At 41.1% G+C, this 11,553-nt stretch overlaps 2 protein-coding genes across 3 annotated transcripts in view; one reads left to right on the top strand and one right to left on the bottom strand.

Moving 5' to 3' along the window:
* LOC101286016 (RE1-silencing transcription factor) overlaps positions 1-11,553 on the top strand; it is a 167,613-nt gene that overhangs the window by 21,212 nt on the left and 134,848 nt on the right. The window lies entirely within an intron of this gene.
* Positions 1-11,553, bottom strand: part of SPINK2 (serine peptidase inhibitor Kazal type 2) — a 208,017-nt gene that overhangs the window by 169,845 nt on the left and 26,619 nt on the right. The gene's annotated exons all lie outside the window — the stretch shown is intronic.

Raw genomic sequence — 11,553 nt, 5'->3', positions numbered from 1 at the left:
GAGCAGACATTTCAGGCCCCAGACAAGATGCTCTGTATCTCTGCAGCTGTGAAGATGACAGGCGATATCAAAAGATCAAGGGACTTTGCTGCGCTCACTAAGGTACCATCTGCATCCTCCTGTACCTTTAACTTGGTGTCTCATACCTAATGGCTTCCAGGACATCCCCAACCCCCTTTTGTACCACCTCTGTCTCCAGGTATGCCTCAACAAGGAAGCACTGTAGCCCTGGTAACTTGGGCAGGTAACTTACAACTCTAAGGAAAATCGACCTTAGGTGAAGCTAAGGACAATGGAGTGGAGGAGTGGAAAGAGCCTGAGTTCTTGAGGACGTCATTGAGAAGCTGATCAACACTGTTACTGGAGCCCATCCTAATTCTGGACTTATCCTACAGTGACACAGTGAGAGGAAGCTGTACAATCAGCCTTTTACACTGGTGCATTAAAAAAAAAAAAAAGCTGAGTGGTAAATTTAATGTGGCATAGACATAGTGGTCACCAGCCAGCAATGGAAAGCAGTGGAATCAAATACTGCATGTGAAAGCCTGGTGCGCAGGGCTTGGGCCATCAGAGCTGCTTCACTGTTCACTCAGCCTCACTGAAAGCAGGTCTTCCGTAGCAAGAAGACCTGATTCCTTTTAGAAAGAGTGCCACTGCTTAGGTTGATTTCTTTCTTGCTTTGAGAGTTCTCACAAGCAGCAATATTAATAGAGTTGTTTTCTTTTTCTTTCCCAAGCTAGCACTGAAAGTGCTGATGAATATAAATAAAAATGAACCAGTCAACAAAATCTAAGTGATAGCAGTTAGAATGATGAATACCTTCAGGTGGTAAAGAAGATGGGTGGGTGTGTGTGTGCGCGCGTGTATGTGTGTAAATTCAAGCTCTACACTAGATTTTGCATGTATAGATTGCATTTCAATTTCATTTTTAAAAATGAGTCATATGAGATAGGCTAGCTGATAAGTGATACTGTGTATAAAAAAACTTTCTTCCGGGCTTCCCTGGTGGCGCAGTGGTTGAGAGTTCGCCTGCCGATGCAGGGGACACAGGTTTGTGCCCCGGTCCGGGAAGATCCCACATGCCGTGGAGCGGCTGGGCCCGTGAGCCATGGCCGCTGGGCCTGCGCGTCCGGAGCCCGTGCTCCACAATGGGAGAGGCCACAACTGTGAGAGGCCCGCGTACCGAAAAACAAAACAAAAAACTTTCTTCCTACTCCTAGCTCTGCCATGGATCTGTCTTCCATACTGCTGATCACAGCTTGAAACTCTAATATGTAACCCACTTGATAGAATTTTAAATAGATTCACAGAAAGTTGCAGCTAAGGCTAAAGAAGGCCTGGAATCTTCTATGTTTGAACTTTTGGAAGCCCTGAGTCACCACATAAGTCAGGCTACCCTACTGAAGAGACCACATGGAGGGAGAGGTCATGTACCAACAGATGGAGATCCCAGTCTTCCCGTCATCTCTGCCAAGGCAGAGATGAATGATACCTTCTCGAAGATCAAAAAATTCCAATTATATGTATATTAAGTATGTAAAACAACACAGCCCTAAAAACTATGTAACACATGCTTCTTTTGTGATATTCTTCTCCATGGCCTAGATGTTGCAACTTATGATTTATTTTCCTAATAAATCAACCTTATGGCAAACAAAGGATTTCTTCACTCCTCCAAAGACTAACATATGACATTGCAAGTTAGGGTCATCTGTCTCACAACTGTTCATTGTCAATTTCACGTGCATGGATGCCTGTGAAAGTCTTTGAGTGGCAAATGTTTCTACAGTGCCACCTTGCCCTTCCTTTTCAGAAAGGAATGCGTTCCTGAGCTCCATACCCCAGAATCTAACACTTCCATTCTGCCCACATCACACTGTTTACCCTGCAGCTTGGTCTGTGTTGCCAGGCCAATTCAATGTCCTTAGCACTTGGTCCCCAACCTTTCACTGGTTTTTTTATATTTGGTCAGTATATGGACTCTATTTCCAGTTAAAAAAAAAGTTAATTTGGGCTTCCCTGGTGGTGCAGTGGTTGAGAGTCCGCCTGCCGATGCAGGGGACATGGGTTCGTGCCCTGGTCCAGGAAGATCCCACATGCTGCGGAGTGGCTGGGCCCGTGAGCCGTGGCTGCTGAGCCTGCGCATCCGGAGCCTGTGCTCCGCAACGGGAGAGGCCACAACAGTGAGAGGCCCACGTACCGCAAAAAAAAAAAAAAAAAGTTAATTTAAGTCAGGGTCAAAAGTCAAAGCATTTCAAATAGTGGGTGATAAACATACATGAAAGTGGTTTATAAAGTAGGAAAGACTTTGGAAACTGTAAATAGCCAAGCTAATATTGGATATTATGGATTTTCTGAATTAATGGATATGGTTACTAGGGCAGAAGTTTTTGTCAGCATGAAAGACGTTGAACCAGAGAGGGACAGGAGGCAGAAAACCTAGAGAAGAAAGGTTGGAAGCTTCTTCATAAACCTGCCCACCACGGAAGAACAAGTCTTCTCTTAGGCCTGTCGGGTCAGAGCTGTTTGCTCAGGTCACCTAAGCTTGCACCATCCTCCTCTGGCAGCTTTTCAAATTCCACCCTTTCCAGCCACAATCTGAGAGCATTTGCCTGACCCCTACTCCAGAGGGTAAAACTGTTTGTCAGCATTTCACCTAGGTCCTTGACCCCGCATGAGCTCCAACTGGACCATTCATCCGGTGTTATTCATAGAAACAGTGTCTTCAAAGAATCAAAGCAGGAGTCTTTAAAAGCAGTTTGCAAGTGAAATGTGACTCTCCCAGGCCAGTGGCCATGCACTAGAGACACATGACTGAGCTGGTTTCAGGCTGAGCTGCATGATTTGCTGGCAAGTGCCAGTTCCCAGGGAGCCGCTGCCCCCTTGTGGCTCAGCACTGGCCAGGAATTATTCCGTGACGGGGAGAACACTTGGCAAAAGTCTGTAAAAGATTATTGGTGGGCTCTTTCTGGCCCTTAGATTTGTTGGTTCAAATAAAATTTCCTTTCATCTCATGGCTTTTTAATATGTAATATTTCTTCCTTCTTTTAAGAAAACGAATTTTTAAAAGGCATATTTTATCATAATTATAAAAGTAGTATATACTCCTTGAAGAAAAATTTGTGTAAAATTATTTAATTTTGTTAATTTTTGATGTATTTCCTCCTTAATTTTTTTATTTCTCCATATAAGGAAACCTGATTTTACTTGGAGACAGAAAAAAAAGCCACAGAACTATGGAATCTAATTTTATCATAAATGTATAAACATGATCTCTACAATAAGAAAATCAACTTTTGAATATGCTAGAGTACTAAGAAACAGTTGCCTTTTTTTTTCACAAAATTTAAAGGGTGGCATTTTAGATCATAGAACTTCATAAACTTTGCCTGTAATTTCAGTTCTATGGATTAAGATTACTATAGTGAATGCAATTATTAGACACATTAAATTGAATATTATCTCAATTTCAAGACAGAAGAATGAAACTCCTTGCTCTAAAGATAGCCTGTGAGAGTTATGGTAATTTAGCAGTGTAAATGATCCAGTCATTGGCAAATGCTTCAGATGTGATTTCAGATGTGCTTTCAGATGTGATTGGTCATATTTCTTTTTTTTTTTTTTTTTTTTTTTTTTGCATTACGCGGGCCTCTCACTGTTGTGGCCTCTCCCGTTGCGAAGCACAGGCTCCGGACGCGCAGGCTCAGCGGCCACGGCTCACGGGCCCAGCCGCTCCGCGGCATGTGGGATCCTCCCAGACCGGGGCACGAACCCGTGTCCCCTGCATCAGCAGGCGGACTCTCAACCACTGCGCCACCAGGGAAGCCCAATTGGTCATATTTCTAAATGTCATGTAGATATGTTGCTTCCCCCAACTATGGAGAATGTAGAAACAAAGGCTTGGATCTGGGCATTATAGGAGGAGATAAGAATGAGTCGTTTGTGTCTCTAAATTACTTTCCTTCTATATCTTGTCTGTGTCATCTAGTTGTGTATACAATATAAATATGGGGGATGGTGTCAGAGACAGTCTGTGGACAAGAACAGGAATGAGCTGGGAGGAAGTTAAACATATCTTTAGCTTCTTTATCTGATCCTTTATTTTCCTTTGAGACCCTGTGACTAAGAGAATATTTCAGTGTGGGTCAGGATCAATCCCGATTGGGGGTTTGGGGAGCAACAGGGGAAAGGAGCCCTGTAACAAGAGTTCTCAATCTTTTTGATCCACAGATCACTTTAACTTTTTTCTATAGGAAGAAATTCCACAGTCCACCTACTTCTTGTGTATCACTTTAAAAAAATGTGTATTAACATATTACCACTTTCAACACAGAAAAAAACAGAACTTCCTTATGTAAAGACAGCCTTTACAGAATTATGGGGAATTATGTACTTTGGTCATTTAAATGATCCAGTTATTGGTGATTGCAAATGGCCATTACTATGCATACATACAAATTAATACTGTATAAACTTAATTTCACAAAAAAGTCTGCTGAATATTAAATAAGTATAATACCTCAAGGCCTCTGATCACTGTTATTATACATTTCTATATGTTAACATGATTAATCGGTGCCCTATTTTTGGTGCTCTACATTTTAAATCTACTTTTATTCTTTGAAATATGTAATATTCAAATCTAATTCATGGTGGAAAATATTTATCCCATATATTTTAGTGGGATTTGCATTTTAGACTCATCTATGGAGATGATCTGAAGGGTCCAGAGAGATCTACTTCACCAGCTTTTTATAAAAGTAGTAACATAGGGTGCTCTACTCTAGGGCATGTGAAGGCAGAGCAAAAGATGGGGCCCACGTTTCTCAAGCTGCAGTTCATCAGAGCTGAGGATGCAGAAAGCCAACCAAGGCCACAAGTACCTGTGTCAGGTTCACAGCTCTAATCCTCCTGGCCTGTGGTTTCTCTTACCATCTCAGTTGAACACCTTCACTGTGATAGAGACTATTGGAAAGAATTCCTCATGCTCCAAGGAAATTTGTTAGTTTTACCTCTCATCTATCTACTCCAGCTTTCTGCCATCCTTGCCAATTTCTAAAGGGAGAAGAGGAAATTACAAAACTGAAAGCTAATGCCGAACCAGTGATTAGCGGTAATTACCAACTTGATGTCTACTGATCAGATCCAGAGAGACAGTGCCATTTTGGGCAACTCTCAACCCAGTTGCTCCTCAGTTTACACATCTGTAAAGGACATTGGTCCAGTTATACTTCAGTCTGTACTAGTTCAAACTCTAGGAATATGTATTTCATACTTGGGCTTCACAGACAGAAAAAGTGTTTGGTTTAGCCAAGAAAAACAAAACAAAACCCAGTGTATCAAAATAACTTTATACCTTAAAAAAAAGATAAATAAATAGTGCTTTCTTAAAAATAAATACTGTTGATCAAATATTCCAATAAACTAGGATGTAGATCACTTAATGTCAAGACTCATGGCCAGGTGAGCCACGTCCCGCACCTGGTGAGGAAGTGGCTGTCCCTGGAGGTTGAATGAGAGTGATTTCTTTCTGACTGTTGCAACCTGCTTTACCGCCTGAATTTCAGACTCTCCTGCTGTTCAGAATACTCTTACCTTCCTAAATCTGGCCACAGAATACAGAAGCCAACAGAACTGACTTAAGCTAGCCAGCCCACAAATAGATATTAAACACCTGCTGTACGTCAAGCTAGGAATATAGTAGAGAAGATGACAGGTAAGTGTTCTAGCCTCATGGAATTTATAGTCTATAGCAGACATCAGGTTTTTAGTTTCCAGAAGTGAGAGTTGTTTGCTTTTCAGAGAAACTTAAGAGTATGATCCTATAGGCTCTGCATGAACAGGGCTATGTTTCATTCCTCACTGTAGACCCAGTGCTCAGTACATAATAGATATCCACAAATGTTCATGGCATAATTGAGGGAATAATCAGATATAAACTGGATACTTAACAAAAGACCTAAACCAAGTTTGAGATATGCTCCAAGAGTTTGTTCAAGATCATCTGGACATTCAGTCTCATTCGCTTTTTCAGAGTAATGAAGGAAAAAATTGCAGTTCACTGTTGGCCGAGAGTCAGAACCTTGTTTCCTTTGTGGTGTGTGGGTTGTGTATTTGTTTGCCAGTTTGTGGGGGAAGGAAGGAATTCAGGGAGGTTAGTGGTTTTGTTATTATTTTGTGAAGCCTCCTGGGCTATTTTTTTCTTCCTTTAATCAACAGATATGCACTATGCTAGGCATTGTCCCAGGCACTGAAGAAACCATGATGAGCAGGACTGGCGAGAACTCTGTCCTCTGGGATCTTCTATTTCAGAACTCTCCATGGACTGGTGGGCTATTCTTTTCTCCACTTACTTTGGATGACTCTAATGATTACATACCACTTTTATAATGAGAACCTTTTTAAGAGGGTAAAAAAAGAGACTTCTTCAACAAAGTATGGATATAAATCTGAGTTTTCAGTACAACTCTGAGTGAGCATATTTGGGCAGCACTGCTTCCATTGCACAAAATGAAAAGACTAGGCACTAGTTCACCACAGGGAGTATGTAATTAGGCACAACCTTTTCAGAAAGAAATTTTGCAGTTTCTTTCAATATTTTAAATTTTTTTATCTTCTAACTAAGTGATTCCAGTCTTTTGAATTTATCCTACAGAGTGCTTGCACAAATAAAAAAGGATATATATATATATATACACACACACACACATATATGTGCAACATTATCTGTGATGGTGGAAAATGAAAAGTAACTGAAATGTCCATCACTAGAGTATTGCATAATAGGTAATTGTATGTCCATATAATAGAATACAATACTGTTCTCTTTAAAATGAAGTACAGGACTTCCCTGGTGGCGCAGTGGTTGAGAGTCTGCCTGCCGATGCAGGGGACACAGGTTCGTGCCCTGGTCCGGCAAGATCCCACATCCCGCAGAGCGGCTGGGCCCGTGAGCCATGGCCGCTGAGCCTGCGCATCCGGAGCCTGTGCTCCGCAACGGGAGAGGCCACAACAGTAAGAGGCCCGCGTACTGCAAATAAATAAATAAATAAATAAAAATAAAATGAAGTACAGACTTGGGAAAATATCATGATATATTGTTATAGGATCAGGGATAAAGCCAAAAAACAGCGGGGTTTTTTCTTAAAAGTATAGTTTTGTATAATATAGCCAACATTTCAGGTGTTCTGAGCTCCTTACATATATCTTATTTACATCTCACAACAACCCTATGAAATAACTACTATTATCATCCTCACTTTCCAGGTGAGGAAACTGGGTCAAATTGTAACTTGCTTAATGAACACAGATACCTGACTTTGAGCTCACGTACTTAGTCACTCTGCTATATCCAGGATCCAATTACACAATTCTCTCTTTAGCTTAGACTAGTTTCAGTTGGGATTTTCAACTTTCAACCAAGGGAGTTCTCATAAACAATCCAAATATAGATCAATAAAAACTAGATAAATTATGACACAATGATATAATGAAATGCTATGTAGCTCTTAAAAGGAGGAAGCTACATATATTAACATGAAAACAAACAAGGGAGAACAAGTTTACAGAATATATATGTGTGTGTATATATATATATATATATTTTTACATCTTTATTGGAGTATAATTGCTTTACAATGGTGTGTGGGTTTCTGCTTTATAACAAAGTGAATCAGTTATACATATACATATGTTCCCATATCTCTTCTCTCTTGCGTCTCCCTCCCTCCCACCCTCCCTATCCCACCCCTCCAGGCGGTCACAAAGCACCGAGCTGATCTCCCTGTGCTATGCGGCTGCTTCCCACTAGCTATCTACCTTACATTTGGTAGTGTATTTATGTCCATGACTCTCTCTCGCTTTGTCACAGCTTACCCTTCCCCCTCCCCATATCCTCAAGTCCATTCTCTAGTAGGTCTGTGTCTTTATTCCTGTCTTACCCCAAGGTTCTTCATGACATTTTTTTTTCTTAAATTCCATATATATGTGTTAGCTTACGGTATTTGTCTTTCTCTTTCTGACTTACTTCACTCTGTATGACAGACTCTAGGTCTACCCACCTCATTACAAATAGCTCAATTTTGTTTCTTTTTATGGCTGAGTAATATTCCATTGTATATATGTGCCACATCTTCTTTATCCATTCATCCAATGATGGACACTTAGGTTGTTTCCATCTCCGGCTATTGTAAACAGAGCTTCAATGAATATTTTGGTACATGACTCTTTTTGAATTATGGTTTTCTCAGGGTATAGGCCCAGTAGTGGGATTGCTGGCTCATATGGTAGTTCTATTTGTAGATTTTTAAGGAACCTCCATACTGTTCTCCATAGTGGCTGTACCAATTCACATTCCCACCAGCAGTGCAAGAGGGTTCCCTTTTCTCCACACCCTCTCCAGCATTTATTCTTTCTAGATTTTTTGATGATGGCCATTCTGACTGGTGTGAGATGATATCTCATTGTAGTTTTGATTTGCATTTCTCTAATGATTAATGATGTTGAGCATTCTTTCATGTGTTTGTTGTCAGTCTGTATATCTTCTTTGGAGAAATGTCTATTTAGGTCTTCTGCCCATTTTTGGATTGGGTTGTTTGTTTCTTTGTTATTGAGCTGTATGAGCTGCTTATAAATTTTGGAGATTAATCCTTTGTCAATTGCTTCATTTACAAATATTTTCTCCCATTCTGAGGGTGTCTTTTGGTCTTGTTTATGGTTTCCTTTGCTGTGCAAAAGCTTTCAAGTTTCATTAGGTCCCATTTGTTTATTTTTGTTTTTATTTCCATTTCTCTAGGAGGTGGGTCAAAAAGGATCTTGCTGTGATTTATGTCATAGAGCGTTCTGCCTATGTTTTCCTCTAAGAGTTTGATAGTTTCTGGTCTTACATTTAGGTCTTTCATCCATTTTGAGCTTATTTTTGTGTATGGTATTAGGGAGTGATCTAATTTCATACTTTTACATGTACCTGTCCAGTTTTCCCAGCACCACTTATTGAAGAGGCTGTCCTTTCTCCCCTGTACATTTCTGCCTCCTTTATCAAAGATAAGGTGACCATATGTGCGTGGGTTAATCTCTGGGCTTTCTATCCTATTCCATTGATCTATATTTCTGTTTTTGTGCCAGTACCATACTGTCTTGATTACTGTAGCTTTGTAGTATAGTCTGAAGTCAGGGAGCCTGATTCCTCTAGCTCTGTTTTTTGTTCTGAAGATTGCTTTGGCTATTCAGGGTCTTTTGTGTTTCCATACAGATTGTGAAACTTTTTGTTCTAGTTCTGTGAAAAATGCCAGTGGTAGTTTGATAGGGATTGCATTGAATCTGTAGATTGTGTATATGTTTTATAATAGAAGTTTGTACAGAAAACACAGAAGTATTGATAGTTCAGTGTCATAAAAGCAGTACTGCAATAAAATCCTTATAATACAAGTTTACACAAATGAGTTTCTTTTTGAAATACCATTTTATCAGTTTTTTCCTGAGCATAAAAGTCTTCCAAGCTCACTGTAGTAGGCAATGATTGTTTACTTAGGAGAGGAGAATGGGACTAGAACAGGGAAACTCTTTCACCTCACACATTTCTGAATTGCTTGAATTTATTAGTAGCCGAGTTTATGTGATGAAAACCCAACTTAAACTGCTAAAAACAAACAAAAAATGTGTTGTGGGGGATATTGAATGGACAGCATGCCAGTTCACAGAATCAAAGGAAAAGCTGACCAACTAAGCATAAACCGTGGCAGGGTAGACAACTGGGGCGCCCCAGGGACCCTACGGCCTGGAACCGGAATGCTGAGCTCCACCAAGACTCTCTGGGTCTCGGGTTTCTGCTCCCCATGGCATATTGGCCTCATGCTCTCCTACTGCAGTCTTTCTTTGTAGTGAGGGATCATGGCTTCCAGCAGCTTTCAGTGACAAAGACTCTCAATCCCACCACCTAAAAGGAAAAGGGCTCTTCTCTGAGGGAGGACTCTGAATGGTCAGAAACCCACTGCAGACCAACCTCTGTGACCAGGGTAGGGGGAATTATTACTGGTCATGACTCGTCTAATTTGGACCAGGTGCTCACCCTTCAACCTATCACCAGGGTCAGGGATACAGGATCTTGTAGGAAGGCGGCAGCTCCATTCAGCCAGAAGTCTGGAGTGGAGTGGAGAAGGAGAGTGGGAAGCAGAAACAGTGCTTTTTTGGAGCAGAAGAAGGAAGAGCTGCTGGGCAAAACAGGTGATTAGTGTATGCTACATGAGCATAATTTTATTCTAAATATTTTTAAGTTATTTTCATCATGTGTATATATACATATAAACATTCAAGTGCCAAGAATGTATTTATAAGGATATTCTCTGAAACAGTTTTATAATCATTAAAAACTGTAAGCAGCCTATAGTTAACATCTACTGATATTTTGTCTTCTTGAATTTTTCCCTCTGGGAACATTGCACCCAAGTGCTCATCTCAGCTGAACCAATCACATATCACCGTACTTCCTGTGACTACAGCAATTGGCCTGAAGGGTGGGTGTGTGATCCAGCGTGAACCGATTTGTCTTGGCCCAGAAAAGGGTCATTTTCTTTTCAGGTAGTGAGGCAGTGGGGCTGTGACTCAGGCAGACTTTTTCACCTGGAGCTGTTACAAAAGAGTCATCTCCTGTCAGGTCAGGAAGCTGCTAAGATACGATCTGGAGCCGCCAATTCTGCCTCCCACACAGGGGGTAAAGCTAGTCTATAAAGGAAGCTGTTTATGCTGAAATAAACAGAGATGAGACACGAAGAGACAGGGAGTCCTGATGGGTTAGAGGCCCTGGTCCCAGGCACCCTCTGAGGCTAACGCGCCCCCGCCCCGTCCCCCCACTCTTCTGCAAATATGACTAAATGGGCCAATTTCCTCCTTACCTAAGGCTAGTTTGAATTGGGATTCTTCCAGTTTCAGCCACGAGACTCCTAATATCTGACTACAGATCAATAGAGCTGGGTAACTTATGGCACAATAAAATACTTTTAAGTGTAGCTTTTAAAAAGAGAAGAGTACATATATTGACGTAAAAAACAAATATAAGGAGAGAAGCAAGTTTATAGGGCAGGGGTGTGTTTCTGTGTGTGATTTTATATACACCACATACTTACGGAGACTGTGTTCCAAAAGGTTAATATTGGTTACCTCTGGAGGCTAGTATGGGAAAGACTTTCATTTTTTAAATATATTTCTGTATATATTTTTTAAAATAAATTTATTTATTTATTTTTGGCTGCGTTGGGTCTTCGTTGCTGCGCATGGGCTTTCTCTGGTTGAGGCGAGTGGGGGCTATTCTTCATTGCAGTGCACAGGCTTCTCATTGCGGTGGCTTTTCTTGTTGCGGAGCATGGGCTCTAGACTCGCAGGGTTGAGAAGCTGTGGCACGCGGGCTTAGCTGCTCCACAGTATGTGGGATCTTCCCAGACCAGGGCTCAAACCCGTGTCCCCTGCATTGGCAGGCGGAGTCTTAACCACTGCACCACCAGGGAAGCCCTCTGTGTAGTTTTTTTAACTTTCTGAAAATCATATACCACTTTTATAAAA

The sequence above is a fragment of the Orcinus orca genome, chromosome 4 (assembly GCF_937001465.1).
Source record: "Orcinus orca chromosome 4, mOrcOrc1.1, whole genome shotgun sequence".
Taxonomy (NCBI): Eukaryota; Metazoa; Chordata; class Mammalia; order Artiodactyla; family Delphinidae; genus Orcinus; species Orcinus orca.
The sequence above is the reverse complement of the archived record's forward strand: the minus strand, read 5'-3'. Positions and strand labels throughout refer to the sequence as shown.